This window comes from Theobroma cacao, chromosome 2, assembly GCF_000208745.1.
Source record: "Theobroma cacao cultivar B97-61/B2 chromosome 2, Criollo_cocoa_genome_V2, whole genome shotgun sequence".
NCBI lineage: Eukaryota > Viridiplantae > Streptophyta > Magnoliopsida > Malvales > Malvaceae > Theobroma > Theobroma cacao.
In genome coordinates this window covers 15,650,637-15,671,452 of record NC_030851.1, presented here as the reverse complement: position 1 = coordinate 15,671,452, position 20,816 = coordinate 15,650,637, and the positions used below count along the sequence as shown (strand labels likewise).

The following is a 20,816-nucleotide window of genomic DNA, read 5'->3' as shown; positions in this document are numbered from 1 at the left end:
GCGAACCTAATGTACATTATTGGAATACATGTTGTAGACAATGTATGTATATAATAAATGAGAAATGCCAATACGAGTTGGCAATGTCTATTACTATTTTGATTTTAAGTTTTGAAAAATGACTTAGCAGTTTATGATGGAATGATGAACACGTCGGACTATTAGGCTTGCTTGGGCTTAGTGGACTACGTCCATTGAGCCCATGAGCCGATCATGGCCCGGAATTTGGGTCATGACATAAGGGTTAGTATGTGTGAACCCTTTTGGATTGCCAATATATGGCCTTATTAATATTTGTATATAAATAAAGCCAAAGATGTTGCATTTGACTCAAATTTGTTATGAATATTTGATGATTGAATCCCTTGGCCTATGTATGTTTGAATAAGAACTCTAAGGCTTGCTCAAGTCTAGTGGGCTTGCCTATTAGGCTCGTGCACCGGCCATGACCTTTGGGTTTGGGTCGTGACAATAAGCGTTAACTACTTTAATTAGTATTTTTAAAGCAATATGAGCTTATATGAGAAAAATGTCCCCATCCTTTAAGTTCAAAATGATTTATGAGTTGAACAAGTTTGTTTCATAATGAAAATACTTATTACTTGTTCTTATTGGATGTGCATGCTTGTTTGTAAGCTTGAATGGTGATAAGGGCATTTTTGGTATATGATTGTGAGATATTTGAAATGACCCTTACATGCAAAAACATGATTCGTTATGCTTATTACACATTTGATAAATCATTTAAAGCATAATTGAACAAAATTGAGTGATATTGAGCTTATGATTTTTCACAAAGCATGTCTAATTTTGAATGTTTTATGTTGAAAAGTTTGTAAAGAAAGATTAAATCTTTATCAATTGATTTTCTTGCAAACTCTTTTTATTTTCTTTGATTGAAATTGATTTATTATTTTTGATAATATAGCATGGTTGAGCAAAACTGATTTGATACATGAATTGCATAAATCTCATTTTGCTTGATATTTCTCATGATTTATGAAATAGATTGAAAGAGTTTTCTTAAGCATAATCATGAGTATGATAATTTGACATTGATAATATTTTAAGCAAATGAACAAATCTTCTCATAATGCTTGAGGCTACAATGATTTCAATAATATAAAAATTGAACAAGTGTACCTTATGTTAACAAAGCTATTATAACTTGTTCTTGTTGCAAAGGAATGTTCGAATGACCTTAAGGGCATTTTTGTCTATATGCTGAAAAAATGTTGAAATGTGAAATTTTGAAAATTTGATACTTATTATGCTTAAACATTGTTTAAAATGCTTGTACATTTTATAAGTCATATTCACACATCATGATGAAAATTGAACATGCTTGAGCATATTAGAGACATGATTCTCCAAATGAGCATTTCAACTTTCTAGCACTTGTGAACAATGAGCAATAAAGGCAAAAATTTGAGTTCACATGTTTCTCTTGAAGAATCTTTGATCATACATGTCCAAAATGATGTTCCAAATATGGTTGAAATGAAATTCTAAATTGTTCTCACACAAGTCTGTATTTTGAGATCATTGTACCTTGGAACATTGCATGTTTTTTTAGCTCTTGAATGTGCAGGGATCAAGCATAGTCGACTCTTAAGCATAGCTAGTCAACTATGGAGAACAAAATGTTAAAAAAAATGCTGTTGGAATGAAAAAAAGTCGACCTCCAAGGATATGTAGTCGATTCTTTAGTGCTTTAAAGTCAAAATGGACAGGTTTTAAGTTTCAAAATGTTTTCTTGCTGCATTTCTTGTCCATTGCAATATTTTCTTCAATGAATTTCCTTTTCGAAGATGATTTTTGACTCTTTAAAACATGCATTATGAATATTCTCATGATCATTTGGTGCAAGTACATGTTCTTGAAATTGCAACATTTGTTGAAAAATGGGAAAACTTTCTTGATTGCCTAAATCTATCTATTCCCAAGCATAACACTCATATTGATTCCATAAGTTCTCATGTGTTTACAATGTTAAAATTGAAAAATGAGAAATTATTCATGAATGCTTGAATTTATGTGCTTACATAATAATATCATTTCTTGAGAACAAAATGTTCAAGTGCTTATGTTGAAAAATCTTTTCAATGAATCCTAATATCAAATTCTTAAATATGCTTTATGATTGTACTTAAATGATTGTTTCAAAATTGATCCTTTGATTATACTTATGAAATTGATCATGATGAACTTGTTGAATTTCATGAAAATAAATTTTGGTTCATCTATTATTTTGGTCAAGACACATGCGAACATGATTTTACATTTTGCTTGACCTTAAGGTTGAAGTCTAAAACTTGGCTTGAGCTATGCATTTGAATAGGAATTTAATTGTCAAGTTTGATCATGACATATATTGTGAGTTCACATAGTTAAAATTGGTTTTTCTTTAAAAGCAATGTTTATAAACTAAGTTCAGAAAATTGTAAATCAAGACACAATAATTTTTATAAAGGTTTGGCTTCCTTGCTTACGTCCTTTCCCTTAGCTCGCTAAGGAATTTTGAATCCACTATGAAAATTACTTTTTAAGGCTCAAGCATAACATTTACAATGCCTTTTTATGGGCTTAAGCACAACCCACACAATGCCTTTTCAAAGAAGTAAGTACAACCTTTACAATGTCTTTTCAAAAAATCAATCACAACCTTTTTAAATAACTTTTCAAGGTTAAATTAGAATCTTTCAAGAGTTGTACAAAGAGTGGATAGCAATAAATGCCTCTTAAAAGCTGGTAAGCTAAGAGTTTAAGTTTGAAGGAGAATGGGTACAATAAATATCAGAATATCAGCTCAAGATAATCAATAAATAGCTTTGAAGGAAACTTTAAATGACATGTAAGAAAAGAGTAACTGAAGATGTAGCTTTTCTTAAAAGTTTGAGTGATTTTCAGAGTCTTCTCTTACTTTAAAATGAATAGGAAGCCTTCTTGTATACCCTAATAAGAAATTAGAGCCGTTAGAGATGAGTTGGGGCTAAAAATAGTCGTTTGGAGCATTAAATGCACACCTACCGTGTCACAAGGATCGAGTATGGAAAAGGGAAATTCGATCCTAATTTGAATTTTGCTTCAAAATTGTGCTTGAAGATCGAGTTTTTGAAGGGTAAGTTAAGCCTCTTTTCGAGACTTGCATCATTTCATGTTTTCTTCTTCTAGGATCAAGTTTGGTTTATTCAATGTCGATCCTCCAAGCTTCTAAGGGCTCTTTATATTCTTTTCTTCCTTCTAGGATCGAGTTTGGCTTGTCTAATGTCAATCCTTCTAGCTTCCTTTGCATATTTCTTACTTCTACCTTAGGATCGAGTTTCAAGGTACATTGTCGATCTTGAACCCAGGGCTTCTCTTATTCCCTTTATCTTTTGTCCATGTAGGATCGAGTTTCAAAGATGTAAAGTCGATCCTAGATCAATAACATGTTTGCTCTTTGTTTCCTTTAGCTGAAAACTTAATGTTTGAAAGCTTTTTTATTTTTTCTAACTGTAAAAGACTTGTCAAACATTTTTCAAAACCTTTGGGGATCAAAACAATGAATCAAATCATTTCAAATGCTTGTGATCACACTTAAATCAAAGTAATTTTGTCAAATACATGTTTAGTTTTAACTTTTCCTTCCTTCTCTCTCATAATTTTGCCATCTTTCTCTTTTCATAGCTTATTTTCTTTCAGTTGTAGCTTGCCTTTTACCCTAATTACAATAACCCAAATTCCTACTACACTTTAAAATGGTTAAAGTGTTTTATCCCAAATATTTACAACTCATTAATAGAGAATCTTGAGTAAGAAAAAACCGTTCAGTTCAGATTATACATTAGAAGCAAATCCTCACTATCAAGAAATTTGAAAATCAAATTTTGTCTTTACAAACAATTGAAAATCCACCTATCTGTAAAATTCAAATGTTATTCGTAGTATTCTGCATACTTAGTGGCATCAAACCAATCAACTTCCTTTGTTAAATTTGTGGCTTACTGGATTTATTTGGAGAAGAAAGGGATCAAACCAATGCTACTTGTTGTATTCTACATATTGACATGATTGTTAAATTTGCAGCTAGTTTAAATGATGAATAAAACGTGTTTGACATGGTGGGGGAGAAAGATAGAAGGGAACTAAATGAAAATAAGCTGTGAAGAGAGATAGAGGAGAAAAATACGAGAGAGAAAGAAGGAAAAAATTAAAATTAAATATATATTAGTCTAATAAAAAATAGATATATAACAATTTATAATAGTTGAAACACATAGCCAGATAGGGAATAGGGGCAAGAGTTTTGGATGTCCTATTATCATATACATCGTCAACTCGTCTCCTATCTCAAGTAAAAGGTTGGCTCTGAAAAGTGGTTCTCTTATATGTCTTTTCGCTAACTACAAAACTGTAGTTTCATCAATGGGGTGATCGATGCCACCAAGGCCAAACCCACAATCAGTTATTAAACATTTTTCTTCTTTCGTTTAGATAACATTACATGTATCTCCTTGGCCTGTCAGGAAGTACTCGCTTGTCAAAGAGATTCCAATAATATCAGCTACAAAAATGGAAACTAGGTAGTGGTCCATTGTGAGGATGAAGCTTTTCGCAGCCTATTAGTTGCAATTAGAAATCGCCTTAATTGATACGTTTTCGCTTCGGAAACTTTTGCGCCATTTGAAACCCCCCCACCCTAACTTTTTAGATTTCTATATGTTAGTTTGATTAGTACAACAACATTAGGTGTCCACCTTCCCGCACCAAAGTTAATGGTCCCCTTCTTATGACAAACACCCACCCCCTACGTGAAGTTATGAAGTTACTTTATGTTAGATGATCATAGCGCCCCACTAATTTCACTGTTCACTCATCACTCCAGGAATATTCCAATCAAAGGACTAAAGGTCCTTATAAAATATTATTAGCCTGATAATCATAACTATTAAATTAAATTCAGAGATTAATTATATATTAACATCCCAAAATGTAGCCACATGCTTTGGACAGATAGTGACCCCACAGTCCAAGGACGAACTAAATGCTAATTTGTTCGTTGCTAGAAGCGGAAAGATGACCAAACGTGTTGTTCTATGCTGTCTGTGATCAGAACGGGTAAAACCAAATTATTTGGCCTTGCTCTTTTCCACACTTTTATTTAATATTAAGTTTCTGTCTTTCCTTTTGGTACATTGAATATGTTTAGGAAACAAAAAATTCAAACTTTAACCTTCTATTCTTCAATCTTTTTAATAAGAAAGAACAAGTTTTAAGTTTTTTTTTTTGTTGAAAATCAAAGGCAAGATTGTAGATTTAATTCCTACGAATTAAGTACCAAATCAAAGGCAAGGGGGTTATTCAAAGTCTCTAACGCAAAAAATGATTCTGATGATCCAACAAAACAAACCCTGTCAAATTAATAACTAAATAACAAATTCATAGTCCATCAAGGCAGAACCTCGCTAATACCACTCCTAGGTAGTCAATAAGACACAATCAGACCGCCTATAACTTGCAGTAGAGTTGATAAAACGCTGCCCGCTGCAGGTGCTTTCTTGTTTCAGTTACAAATCTGAGAGATCTCCTAGACCATTTTCTCTGGCGCCGAACTGAGAACCTGTATACAAATTCCATGATAAGCTCCAATTATAATAATGGCTCGGTCCCACGAAGCAGGATTACTTGAACCTGCAAAACTCAATAATTAATGTTGATAAGATGACAGATTTTCCTACAAGTAAATTTAAGACTTCGAAGTAGGGAGCAATTATAGGAAATGAAACATAATTTCGAACCATGAACTTTGATCGTTCAATCGCCTGGATGTGCGGAGGGTCACCATGTTACCTGACTGTAAATTCATGCACCCACACACAACATTTAAGTGCACAAACAAGCTTTTATGTATGCATTTTCATAAAGCTAAAAATGGAAAGCACAAGGCAATCGCTCTTCAAAGACTTGGAATAAGGTACAGATTATATCCTCCCATTCCGTTCTAATATCTGGAATGAATTGGAAAAAAATGTTTTACGTCTAATAGTTTCTAAAGGAACAGTAGAGTTTTCTAAATTGAAATTGAAAAACACAGGAGATCAAGGCCTTAAATAGAGCTTCAGGGGAAGAGAGTAAAACAAAGTAGAAGTAAGTTGATTTGCTTAAAACCTCATTTTGCTAGAAGCCAGCCGTATCGAACTTCAGGCATGACCACTTTTCCTTCTTAATTGTCTTAAATATCGTCTACAAAGTACAAACTTTGACAAATCTGAGTTAATATGTGATTTGGAGGGAAAACATGGTAGAACTTGTAAACCAAAGAAAGAAAGAGAAATTGCAAAAAGAGTTGAGAAAAAGAAAGAAACAAATTGGAAGGCTGAATAAAAAGAAAAGGCACACGTTCCGAACTTCTGAAACAATGATGCAATCAAGCACCATAAGGATAGTTGCAAAAGGCATGGGCCTAAAAGAAAAAGGTAAAACAAATTTCAAATCCATATCAAAGAACAAGTTTAAGTTGTTATTATACTTACACATATCTATCTATTTATCTATATACAATTAAAGAATCAAATATATTCCTCCATTTAGCTATTGGAAGGGATTTCCTCAAAGGTAAGTTTCATGATATAATAAAAGAATAAAAAATAGATATAAAGTTAATTAACGATTAGTGAGACCATTTGCAAAAGCCTATACACTTTATTAGTTGACACAACCATGCCGAATCTTTCTCATTCATTAATGGTTTGTCACTATAACACAACATGCATCGATCAAACATCAACTTACTAAACCTGTACTTTCTCTAGGACACGTGCGTACAAATGATTGCACACTCCATGTCACCTGATCCGGGCAAACTATACTTATAACCATGAAAACGAATAGGAATAGGATCCAACTAATTAATAATAATTGTTTAGCGGAAATCAATTGCCTGCATTATACTTGAGAAATTTGATATAATCATAGTGTAATAGGACCAGTGGAAGATAGATCCCACCACCAGGAATCTAAAAAACCTACTTTAGGAATTTTGATGGACAATATTCTGATTTCTTCCACGGTTGGAAATGCAATCTATGTTATGCATTAAACATTCCAAGTTCCCAACATCTCAAGCGTTGCCTACTACTTCAAACTTTGTTACCACCGGATAATGCTAGCCACATCGAAATTAAAGTTTCGGAAGAATAGTAAAACGTTTCTTTAGATAAATAGAATGGTTTTCAAAACGTTTCCGTACCACCTATTTACAACTAATTAACCACCAATCAAATCAACCAACTAATTGACCAAATACTAAAAGTTAAGGCTCTGGTTATAGCAAGGTGAACAATTGGCAACGTTGTGACCTCTATAGATCAACTGGTCCAGACAGTGTCCTAATAAAACAAAATTAGTGTTTTCCCTTCCATATGCTAACTAGCTACAACTACAAGCTAAGTTTTGATAGGTCTGGCGCAGCCCGTGAACCAACAAAATTCAAGAAAAAATTGTAGAAGGTTAACCACCATCTCGTGGTGTTACTTGACAAATACAATTACATGCTTTGAAAAAAACTAAATGGGAACGTTACTGCAGCACCAACGATTTCTTGTCTTAGCAAAAGGGCCAGAGCCTAAAGGGCAGCCTTTTCTTTTTTCTTTTTTTTTTAAATTAGCTTTTTGCATTCATTAAAATGAAGGGAAAGATATTTTCCCCTCTTACAAAAGTAACAGCAGAGAAGGATTCGAGCCACATGAGTATTGGTCGAAATACCCGCACCTTACATAGAGGTGTACCCCCAATAATCATTCCAAACAACAAAGCCCGTCTCAACATCCTCCTAGCACTTTGTTTTTGTATATGTTAAATTCTCAAACATTTAAATATGTACCCATATAGAAATAATAGAGAAGAAAAATAAATAAGTATTGAAGAATATCAACTAGCTTCAATAATTGCAGTATATTTTGTTTGTTGGCAGAAATAATTTGATAGCTAATATTTGACATTTTGTTAAGATTGAAATTTTTTGTCTAGAACTCTTTTTTGTCAAAATAAATAAGAATTGAAACTCTTCAAGCTTTTTCATTTACAAGTTCTTCTAACCCAATAGCAATTTTTAGTGACGGTAATAGGGTGTTTATTTTTCTAAAAAATTGCCTGGATTGGGGACATGCATGGTTTTCTTTTTATGAGCAGAACTCCACTCATCAAGAAGATAATGCTCCCTCAAAATTAGAGAATTTTCAAATAATGGGTAATTATCACACTCCCATTACAAGTATAACACTTATCACATCACTACCAAAAAACAGGCTATTTTCAATGGAATTTTTCGTTGAAAATAACGTTTTTCGACAGATTTCCAATGAAAAATTTCGTTGAAAATTTCGCCGGTAAAAGCCTAGTCGGTAATATTTTTTGTTGGAAATCTGTTGAAAATTTTCAACGAAAAATTCTGTTGGAAAAAAGTTGGTTTCTGTTGGCTACACATTAGAATTCCGTTGGAAAGTGTTGTGGAAAGAATTTCGTTGGAAACAAAATATAGATAGAAAATTCCGTTGGAAATCAATTTCCAACGAAATTTTTTGTTGGAATTTTTTTTCCAACGGAAATTTGTATACTAAATTCATTGCATATTTTTTTATTAATACTTTTCCAAAAAAAATTACCAATTTTCATTTTAATAATAATTTATCCATTCACATCCACATTTGACATTCAAAATATATAAAAGAAACACACATTAAAAACCGAGATTTAAAGTCAAATTCATACAATTAAAAATTACCCTAAACACACAATATCTAAAAAAGTTAAACACATTTAAATATAAAGCTAAATGTGTTATTAAACAACTATACTAAAAAGTATCCAAGTGTAGCAGTGAAATATAGACATTATAGCATAAAATGTCCTGTTTTTACTTGTCAAGATTTTAGCTTGAAGGTCCCGTATCTCCTTGTTTTGAACGCGCATTAATCTTGATCATGGTTTCCATACGTGCCATAAATTCACTCATGCTTCCCGTCATTGCATTCTTAATTTCTTCACGTATTTCCCCACGTATTTCGTCATGTATCTTACCTAAGTTTTCTAAAAGATTTTTCATTTTTTCTTCCAATGCAATTGCGGGACTAAGAGCGTTTGAGTTGTTAGGCCCACACGCAGACTCAGATGTTGCTACATTGCTATGTGTTCCAATAAGTAAAGCTGTAGCAAGCACCCAAGTACCAAACCCATACACGTGAGTGCGTGTATGTCACGATCCGAAACTCTCATCAAGCCCATGACAACCGCCGCAACGTCTCGATAGGCATTCATTACCTCGAATGCCGATCGAAATCCCGCAAAGCTTAGCATCAGCTTCCGCATCTCCTTAGTGAGCGACAGTTATTAAATCTCGTATTTCAAGAAATTATAAGTCGTTTCTAAATCAAAACAATAAAATATTATTTTCTGGCTCACAGGGGCATTTTCATCATTTTTTTTCGAAAATACCGAAACCCACCAAAAACATGGTGTAAAAACTAAATATGTTTATACATACTTTAAATCAGATAACTGAAGTATAAAATTTCTTTTACAGTGACACGTGGGCCCTCAACTAACCAAAATGCATTGAAAGTTGAAAACCTACAGCTTTTACCAATTCAAGTCCAAATGAAGGTCCTTGTCAAAGTTAGCTAACTATGGAATTTCCTGAACCTGAAATGTGAGGAAATGAGGGTGGTGAGATTATAAAATCTCAGTGAGTAAACAGACATCATCTAAACTATCTAAAGGCGAGTAAATAGAGATGAATTAAAATATCTTTTTCCAATATATGTTTCATAACATGAATATTCAGTTTACTCAATTAATCAACATGGCTTATATATCTCACAAAACTTAGCTTTTACCAAAATTGTTCTCGCGGGTACCTTCGTCAAGGTATCCCACTGAGACCGCCAATGCTGTTAAATGTCCCATACCCATAAACATGTTTTTACATCTGACACACAGCCGTTCCTTGGCGTTGGTTGAGTCTCACTCTCACGTTGTGGTCCACGTGAAGTACACTCAAATCTTTACCTTAGGAGATACTTCATCCAACATTCCCCCCGGAGGTAAATATATAACTGAGTTACCATGCCCCTTACATAGGCAGTCCACAGAAACCCCCACCACTACAGTGACTATGGATTATTTTATCTACCACCTGATTTATAAAATTCTTATTTGCATGACATAACAATTTATCGCAATCTAACCTCTCAAGGCTAAATACATAGTATATATAATTTTGATACAAATACCGACTTTACCATTCATGCTCACATATTGTTATAAGTCATATAATTTAAAACACAATTTATAACACAAGCAAGCAGTCTCCAATTACTCTATTTTCAAAACCAGTATTCAATTTTCCATAAAATTTATAAAATCACAATTTCTCCTAAAACGTAGTAATTTACCATTTAAACACATTTTCTATAAAGTCACACAATCGTATAAAACTACTCTAGATAATTAAGACAATAATAAGTTTACTCACAGTTCTAAGAGTCGATGTACTCCTAATCCCAGTCTTCAAGCACAATCTCTGTAATTTTACCAGTGTAATTTACTCACTACCTATCCACAATGTATAATACATAATTCACCACATTAATGCTTGACCATTATAAAATCAATTCAGGCTCGGTGTATATGCATGATATGATTTGCAACTTATCCGACTACCGCTTAAATGCGGTACTAACCTAATTCGACCTATTACCCGATTAAATGACAATTGTGTCCGATTTGACTTCAAATTACTCCATTTCATTTCTAATACCTCAATTCACCAAACATTATTCAAATAACACCAATTTCAACATCAAAACCTTCCCATTTCTTCATGAAAAAATTCAACCATTACAGTGCACTAACACCGTGATTTTTCCTACTTAATTTTCTCACCATTATTCATCATTTTCTAAGCCATTTCTCTTGAAATAATAACAATCCATCACCCACACACATCAAGGAAGATTTGGCAGTGAAGATTCATGGGGAAAATGGATTCCTTTCTTATTGTTTTGCTTCTAAATATGCTAAACTAACTAAAAACACTAACATATCTTAAAATCAATTCAATCCAGCATCTTTCTCTCTCCATATCCATTTTGACCAGCTATGAATTCATCATGAAAATATGTTTTTCAATCATGAAAATTAAGGGAAAATGCGTAGGGAAAATAGTTCATAAACTAAAATCAAGAAATTTTACTTTTTTTCAGTTGATTTCCTTGAAAATCCACACTTTTCTCTTGAATTCCTTTCCACCTATGGTTTGTTCTTCCTTTCCCCTTTGTTTTCTTGCTATGGCTGGCCATAATGAAGAGAAAATGGTGGTGTGGGCTGATTTTTATAGTTAAATAATATAATAATTTACACTTGCCACATGACATTCCATGATTGGTCTATTTTTTAAAATTCTTATCTTTTAAGTTTTAAATCTCCACCACACATTATTCAAGGTTAAAAAATGATGATGGGTGAAGACCTTGTGCTGAAAAAATGTTCTGGGGGTGCAAAATTATCGTTTTACCCCAAAAGTGGTAAAATTACCATTTCGCCCATATACTCCAAATTATACCTGAATTAAAATTTTTCACTTATAAACCTCAAATCATACTCAAATACTCAAATCATACTCCAATAAGTCAAATGAGGCCAAAAAAATCTTTTCTAAAAATTTTCATTTTGTTCTTAGGTGGCAAATGATCATTTTACCCCTAAATAGTGAAAATTTTAATTTGACTCCAAATTGATCTTCGAACTTCAAATTATCATTTTGACTCATCTCTGAGTTGTGAAACTCTTAATTTCACCTTAAAATTTCTATTTGAATTAGTTTGTGGCTTAATCGACTTAATGGTACCATTAAAGGCAATATCGTCTTTTAACGATTCTTCGAACTTCCTAAATATGTAAACATCTATTGAACATGTAAATGACGTCGTAATTATTTTATAGAATAGGGTTTGACAGTGTAGTTTCCATCACTCCAATTGCTTCAGTCCAAGCATGCGGATCTAATTCTGACTGAGAATATAAATCCTCACCATACTCTGTGATAGTACAAAATTATACATTTCTTACATAAAAAATTAATCAAAATTATTATTCAGCTAAGTTGTCAACTTTAAAGTAAAAATAAATCAATTTTATACGTACACTCGTAGACTTGGACTTATTATTTATAAAATACCATGGCCCCTTGAGCGCTTATGAGTGCGGTTGAACACTTCCAAAAAACTAATATCTCGTTTCATCTCAATTGCCTGCATTTATTTACAACTATATATGCTCAATCATAATCGATATATATAAATAACATGTAATGAAAAACCAAAGTCAAATTACTAAACATACAATTTAAATTTAGTTTGAAGAAAAACCATACATATAAATGCGAAGTAAGATTAATTCATACCATCATTTTTGCATAAACCACAAATGAAAATGAATCATCAGTGTGCTTTGGAATGCTTCCTTCTTTTGGCATTAAACAATTTTGCCTTGCCTTTCTCAATTTGTTTTGTCATTCTTCTGTACCCCAATCAAAAGCAAAAAAAGTAATAATAATAATAATAATAATAATAATAATAATAATAAAAGACTCCATCAAATTAATAAGAAAAATAAGCAATCAATCCTTATTATTTATGAAAATTGTAAATAATGGGGTGAAAGGTAAAAAATACCTGTGCTAAGTGACACTAATAGAGAGTGTTGGAAGATGTAGACAATAACAGTAGACGATGCAGAGATGAGCAAACAAAAGCCGAGCAAATAATTTAAGTAGCAAAGTTTTCAACCATTCTGCTAAAAGAGATTTACATGAGGAAATAGATTTACAATAAAGGATACAAAACAAAATGACTAGCAACAATGTTAAGCACTCAAAATGAAGCAACAATGTCTATAAATTGTATGCTACTCACCACTATTTTTGTACTTATCCATATTTTTAAGAGTTGTAATTGTACCCCAAAACGAGTACAAAATTAACTATCTGTAGCAATTTGATCCAAAGTCTAATATTTGTTTTATTTTATTCTCTAATCTAAGGAGACAGTTGTTCCTTCTACTTTTACAATCACAGTGAGTGGAGCTTAAGCTTCCCACTCGACGCCAAAATTGTAACAGCTCATAATCGTCAACAAAAATTACTCTTGCACATAAAGGAATGGATGTGATTAATTTATTACAGTTTTTGAATCTATTTCATAAAAAGGAAAACAGGATCCTTGAATGTTTTTCAAGTTAGTTCAATTCAGATAAACTAGCATGAAAAATGCCCTCTCAGGTAGGCCATCTAACAAAGCTGAGGAGTGTAGAAGACGGTGCTTGATCAACGCATAAGGCATTTTCAATGCATGACAAACGAGTAGGAGCCGCAGGCAAAAACTTTTCCACAGGACAATAGGATTATATGAGGCATTTTTCTTGATTGACTTGTAAAATGGTTGAACTTTCAAGCCACTGAATTAAGCTTCATTCGGTCACTATGTGAACTGATTTGCATTGATTTTGCCGGTCTAGACACTCTTTGTAAACTGTTGTACAAAAGGTCACTATTCACAATAAATGAGGTCTGCTAGTGGTTTCAATTATCATTCCTAACCCTTCAAAGGAATCACAAAAATTATGTCCTGCCAAGGAGAGCTGTTGCTTGAATGTACCGTTACAGGCGTGAACGTTTGAGGCTGGCTGATGAAGCTATTTGTTAACAAATCTACCCATGAATCTAACAAACTCATCTCACTCTCATTATATATATCAAGTTTCAACTCAATATGATACTTTTATCATTGATTGAAAATATCATCTTTTTCAATATATATTTAAAAGTAGAAATATATATATATATATGCATGTACGTATTTATGCGTAAGTGTAATTGTTAAAACTCGTATAAAGGTTCAATTAAATTACTACTACCAACTATATTTTAAAATTTTGAAAATTATTTGATTTAAGTTAAAAAAATTGTTAGATCAGTGATGCATGAATTTAAAATCATTACAATTGAAACGAAAAGTTGATGTCATAATCTTAAATTTTTTAAGTCTCTTGATTTAAACTTGAATTTTAAGTTTTTTAGATCACTAAACCCTAAACTCGAAAAATTACTACATTGGTAGTGCTTAAGGGGAACCAACACCCATCCCATATTATATGTAAGTACAATTGTTTAAAGCTATATAAAAATGCAAATGAATAACTACTAGCCACTGAACCTTCAATTTAAGTTTTCAAGGGTTAGTAGTGCTTGGACTCGGTGTATATATTATTCCTTTTGATTTAGGGATTCAATGAATTCTTTTATTCATTTTTTTTCTCCCAAGCCTATTTCACGTATCTTAATTAAGTTATACATGATTTTCACTACAAGAACTTATACATACAACACATTTATGCAACACTGGCTTCAAACTTCTTAAAGAGCTAGAGAGGCGTACCAACAACAGACTGAACTTATACAATACAATCTAAATTCTGTACTCAACAAATCCCACGAAAAGTCAAGCAAAAACTCACCAAAGACTAAAGTGAATATCAGCCCTCATATCAAAACCCATTTCCAAACGCAGACTCGATGCACAACCACAGTAGCAGACCAAGCACTCAAACACAAAATACAAAAATAATACAAAAAAAAAGAAAATTAAGAACTTGGCAATGACCCACGAATGTGGGTTCGGATTTGTGATGAATTTGGAGGGTGTGAAGGTGGTATGGCCGGCTAAAGGAGAAAGACAGAGATCCGATTATGAAAAGGCCGGCAAGAAGGTGGGGTTTTGGGTAGTCGGCAGCAAGGATGAACGGCAGATTTTCCATTGGAGAAGGTTTTTGAAGGGGGGCCAGGAGGTAGAAGAACCAACAAAGGAAGATAGAAGAAAATAACAAAGAAAGATAGGGAGAAGAGAAGGAGATAAGAAGACGCCGATGGAGAAAGCTGCAGACGGTTACGGAGAAAGGTGAGGAAGAGAGAGGGAAGAAAACAAAAAAGAAGAAGGAAAGAGCTTACGCCGGCGGCGAAGGAGAAAAGAGAGGGAGAGTGTTCTGGAGAGAAAAGAAAAGGAACCTTTTTTACAGAGATGAGAATGAGGGAGAGGGCAAAAAAGAGAATTTATACTTAGGGTTTGGAGGGATTAAAACTACGTCGTTTTGTGACTGAACAAAATCCCTCCCTACTCCATCAAACGGTGTCGTTTTCGACGTTTAGGACGTGGATGAACAAAGCACCGGTGTTTACCAACTACCCAAAATCAGTTAAAATGCACGACCACATAACATTAATTTTTGCAGAAAATTTTTGAAGCTATTAATAATTTTATTTTTAATTAATTTTTAAAACAAATAATTTGAGAATAAGAACGAATTGAAAGTGAGTTTCAGTTTGGTTTGCGTCCACTTGGATAAGTAAAATCATATCAATTATTCATCAAAATTAAATATAATTTAGATAAAATAGTTTGGTCTAATTAATTCATTAAATTAATTAATTAAAAATATTTGATTTAATTGGTTTTAAAATCGATTCTTGGTTTTACAATTTTTAAATCAATTCATCTAAAAAATTAAATTAATTTTTTATATATTGATATATAATATTATATATATTTATATTATTTTTAAATTTATATAATATATAATACATTTTTATTATATTCACTTCTTCATTTTTATTTTTTCAATTCTTATTTGTTTATCTTTTTAATTCCTTTTTGTTTATACATTTTAAAGATGTCAAATATTGGAATTGTAGATTCCATTTCTATCATTGATAGTTGATGAGTGAAAAGGNAATATGCTATAGTTACTACACCTTAATGGTATTTCATAATATAAAATATTATGAATATATAATTGTATAAACATTATATATATATATAATTTATACATAACTATTACTATAGCTTATAATATTTATTTATATTATTACGCTTAATAACCTTATTAATTATCACCCAAATTTTTGTAATATATTATTTATAATTAGTTATTACTTATACAACTTTGATATAAAACATTATAACATATAAGTTATGTCATTAATTTCATATATCCATAATAAAGTAATATTATATATATACATATATTTATTTTATATATAAACAATACTGTAACTTATAATAGACTTTATTTATATAATTACACTTAATAATTTTATTAATTATCACCTTAATTTTAATAAAATATTTTTTATTATCAGTTATTATTTATACAAACTGTGATATAAAAATTAAAATATTATAACATATAAGTAATGTCACAACCCGGTACTCTCTTCAAGCCCGTAACAACCGCTGCGGTGTCCCGGTAGACATACATTATCCGAAATGTCAACCGAAACCTCGCAAGGCTCTAGCATCAGTTTTTGCACCTCTCCTATGATCATCAGTTACTAAATATCATGTTTTAAAGAAATATAGACTATTTTCAAATCAAAGACAGTCAAAAAGTAACTTCTATCGCACGAGGGTATTTTGGTCATTTTACTTGAAAATTTCAAAACCTACTAAAAATATAGGATATAAATGAAAAATATACATTTCATGTGTAAAAATAAAGTTAAGTATCTGAATCATCCATTTAAAGTGAAGTCATAGTTAATCGAACTAAATAAAAATATTGAATAAAAATATTCTATTTTCATATAAAACAATATTTATAGAATCCTACGTAACCAGTTAATGAAAAGTAATAACAAAATAAATTCATATATATAATAGCACACTGCGCCAAGGTATACAAAAATATTCTACAATGACATGTGAGCCCCAAAATAACAAAAATAAACACGACTGTAAACCCATAATTTCACATATTTTTACGTTAAAAAACATAGTCGTTCCTTGGTGTTGGTTGAGTTTCACCCTCACATGGTTGTTCGGCGTGAAGTGAACTCTAAACTACCTTAGAAGATACCCTACGCGCCTTTCATACTAAGCTAAAATATAACGGGGTTTACCGTATCCCTCTAATAGGCCGATTCACGAAAACCCGCCCACTGCAATAAGCTAATCAATTACCCCACAAAATCAATAAAAATTTCTGCAGTATGACATGACTAATATGATATTACCTAGCCTGTCAAGGTAAAACAAAACAGTTCATATATTCCACACAAACACAAATCCATCCATTCATGCCATCACATGTCATAAGCCATTAATTCAAACCATATATCAATTTAAAATCCCGTTATGCCGAAACGTTCATTACAAAGCACGGTCGGCATAACGAACAATAGCCAATATATATATATAACACATGTATATAGTCTCCACTTACTCAATTTCCAAAACCAGCATTCAATTTCAAAACAATTTATGAGCCTTATTTCATTTAACCAACACTTCAATTTTAAAATATAATAATTTACAGTTTAAGTTCATTATTCCTTAAAATCATAAAAACGAATATAAACTACTTTAGATAATTAAGATTATACTCTGTTCACTCACTATAACGAGAGTATTCCTACTCTTGGTCCTCGGTCATGATATCTTTACCCTTACCAGAGGGCTCACCACCTATACATAATACACAACAAGTAATTCAACATATTTGTACCAAATTATTATAGAACTATTTCAGGCTCTATATGAATGCATGAAATTGAATGAGAAATGTTCGAATAATCACTTAAAGATGGTATTCTATGTAGGTTCAATTGTTATTGGACTGAAATGGTATTTGACCTAACTCCAACTATACACTATTTAATTAGCCAAAACATCCAATTCATCATCAATATATCCCCTATTAAATTCGGCCAATGAGGGTTTGGTGAAGGACATGTGGTTTTCTTGCTTGTTTTTCATACCGAATATCACAAAACAACTAAAAACACCTAGATAGCATGAAATCTAACAAAAACCATCATCAAAACCTCCCCCCCCCCCCCCTTTATTTGGCCAACATGACTTCCTTCACAAAAAATTGGGTTTCCACCATAGAAAATGAAAAAGAAAGCATGGGAAAGGTAAATCCTAAGTCAAAATCGTAAAATCTTACCTCAAATTGTGTCGTTTTTCGGTAATCGATGAATTCCTTTTGAATTTTCTTCCTCAAGGTTTGTTTCTATTCTTTCTCCCTTTTTCTTTAGCTTACACTGCATGAAATAGTGAATTGGGAAAGGTTTATGCTGGTTCATAAAGAAAATTATAAAAGAATTAAAGCTTGACACGTGTCGATGTGTGATTGCTTCATGGTTAAAACTTAACTATTAAGCATTTTCTTACCACCACATATAATACCTTAATTATCCAAAGTATAAAAATGATAATAAATGAAATTCATGGGCTTGACAACACTACCCCCCTTAAAATAAAATTTTGACCCCAAAATTTCACTTACTAGACTCGGAGAAAAGATGTGGGTATTGGCTTCTCATTTGATGCTCAACTTCCCACGTCATTTCCTCCATTCGAGCATTCTTCCACAACACCTTAACCGTTGGGATGCTCTTATTCCCCAACACTCGATCCTTTCAGTTTAGAATACGTACAGGTTTCACCTCGAACTTCAAATCTTCCTGCAACTCAATCGGAGGTGCCTCGAGGATATGGGAGGGATCAGGTACACACTTCTTCAGCATCGAGACGTGGAAGACATTGTGAATCCGATCCAACTCCCGACGTAATCCTAATCTATATGCCACTGGCACAATCCTTTCAATAATACGAAAGGGTCCAATGTATCTCGAATTGAGCTTTCCCCGCTTTGCAAACCGAATCACACATTTTCAAGGAGAAACCTTAAGAAAAACTCTATCATCAACTTCAAATTCCAGATCTTTTCTCTGTCTATCAGAGTAACTCTTCTGCCTGTCTTGAGTTTTCTTTAATCACTTTAGCATAACTTTGATCTTGTCATTAGTCATATCAATCAGCTCTACATTAAATAATTTTCTCTCACCCAATTCATCCCAGCAGAATGGAGTTTGACACTTTCTCCCATACAAAGCCTCGTATGGTGCCATCCTAATACTAGACTGAAAACTGTTGTTATACGCAAACTCCACCAACTGGAAGTGTCTATCCCAACTCCTAGTAAAGTCAATGACACACGCTCGTAACATATCCTCCAAAGTCTAAATGGTCCTTTCAGATTGACCATTTGTCTGTGGTTGAAAGGTAGTACTAAACCTCAAATTAGTTCTAAGAGCCTCCTAAAATTTTGACCAGAATCAAGAAGTGAACTAGGGGTCTCGATCTGACACGATAGAAACTGGGACTCCATGTAATCTCACTATCTCATCTATATAAAACTTAGCCAATTTCTTAATGGAATACGTGCTACGGATAGCCAAGAAATGGGCATACTTAGTCAACCTATCCACAACCACCTAAATAGCATCCTTCCCACTCTGCGTCTGTGGTAAACCCAATATGAAGTCCATAGTCATGTGCTCCCACTTCCATTCAAGGATAGGTAGAGGCTAAAGAGTACCCGATGGTTTCTGATGTTTCGCCTTGATCTGCTGGCATGTGAGACATTTCGTCACAAACTCGGCTATGTCTCGTTTCATACCTGGCCACCAGTAACTTTCCTTGATAGTCTTGTACATTTTGGTGCTTCCGGGATCTAAAGCATAAGCGGAAGAATGAGCTTCCTCCAAAATAGCCTATCTCAACTGATCGTCCTTACGGACACAAACCCGGTACCCAAGCATCAAGATACCATCATCACTGAGTCTGAACTCATTAGTTTTTCCATCTCGCAACTTTTGAACTTCCCGTTTCAACTCATCATCAAACTTCTGCAATTCCCTGATTTAATTCAACAGTGAGGGTCTCACAACAAAACTAGCAAGTAAGGTTCCATCCTCGCCATTACTCAACTGGCCCTAGAGATTTCATCTCAAGTAGCATCGGAAGATAATAATTCTAAAATGATGCTAATAAAGATGAGGATTTATGACTCAAGGCATCTGCTACAACATTTGCCTTCCCCGGATGATAATCAATCACTAAGTCGTAATCCTTAATCAACTCTAACCATCGTCTCTGTCTCAGATTGAGTTCTTTTTGGGTGAGCAAATATTTCAAGCTTTTGTGGTCGGTAAAGATCCGACAACGCTCACAGTATAAGTAATGCCTCTAGATCTTCAATGCAAAAACTACTGCTGCCAACTCCAAATCGTGGGTAGGGTAATTTGTTTCATGCTTCTTCAACTGTCGAGAAGCATAAGCTACTACTTTCTCATCCTGCATTAACACGCACCCTAATCTTAATTTAGAGGCATCATTGTACACCACAAATGTCTTCTCACTAACAAGAAGTGTCAAGACGAGAGCGGAGGTCAACCGGTTCTTCAGCTCTTGAAATTGACTCTCGCAGACATCATCCCACTCAAACTTGACTCCTTTACGAGTTAGACGAGTTAGATGAGCAGCTATCAATGAGAACCCTTGAACAAACCTTCTATAGTAACCGACTAAACCAAGGAAACTCTTAATCTCTGTCACTGTTTTCGGTTGCTCCCACTGTAAAATTGCCTCTACCTTCTTAGGATCGACATAAATTCCAGCTCCAAACACAACATGTCCCAAGAAAATTACTTCCCTCAACCATAACTCACATTTGGAGAACTTGGCATAGAGTTGTCCCTTGCACAAAGTTTGTAGCACAATGCACATATGGACAGTATGTTCATCATCATCCTTCGAATACACCAGGATGTCATCTATGAACACTATCACGAACTTATCCAAGTACGAGTGGAACACCCTGTTCATAAGATCCATAAAAGCTATCGGGCATTAGTCAGATCAAAAGGCATAACCAAA

General features: G+C 33.1%; 2 long non-coding RNA genes across 3 annotated transcripts; both read right to left on the bottom strand.

The window, feature by feature from the left end:
* LOC18608949 lies at nucleotides 5,276-6,144 on the bottom strand. The gene is made up of 2 exons (XR_001926445.1): nucleotides 5,781-6,144; nucleotides 5,276-5,673 (listed from the first exon to the last, which is right to left on the bottom strand). It is a non-coding gene; the product is annotated as an uncharacterized LOC18608949 (long non-coding RNA).
* Nucleotides 11,973-15,101, bottom strand: LOC18608948. 2 transcript variants are annotated; one of them, XR_001926440.1, is made up of 3 exons: nucleotides 14,554-15,101; nucleotides 12,714-12,831; nucleotides 11,973-12,558 (listed from the first exon to the last, which is right to left on the bottom strand). It is a non-coding gene; the product is annotated as an uncharacterized LOC18608948 (long non-coding RNA). The 2 variants fall into 2 exon arrangements; XR_001926441.1 differs by having other exon boundaries at nucleotides 11,973-12,555.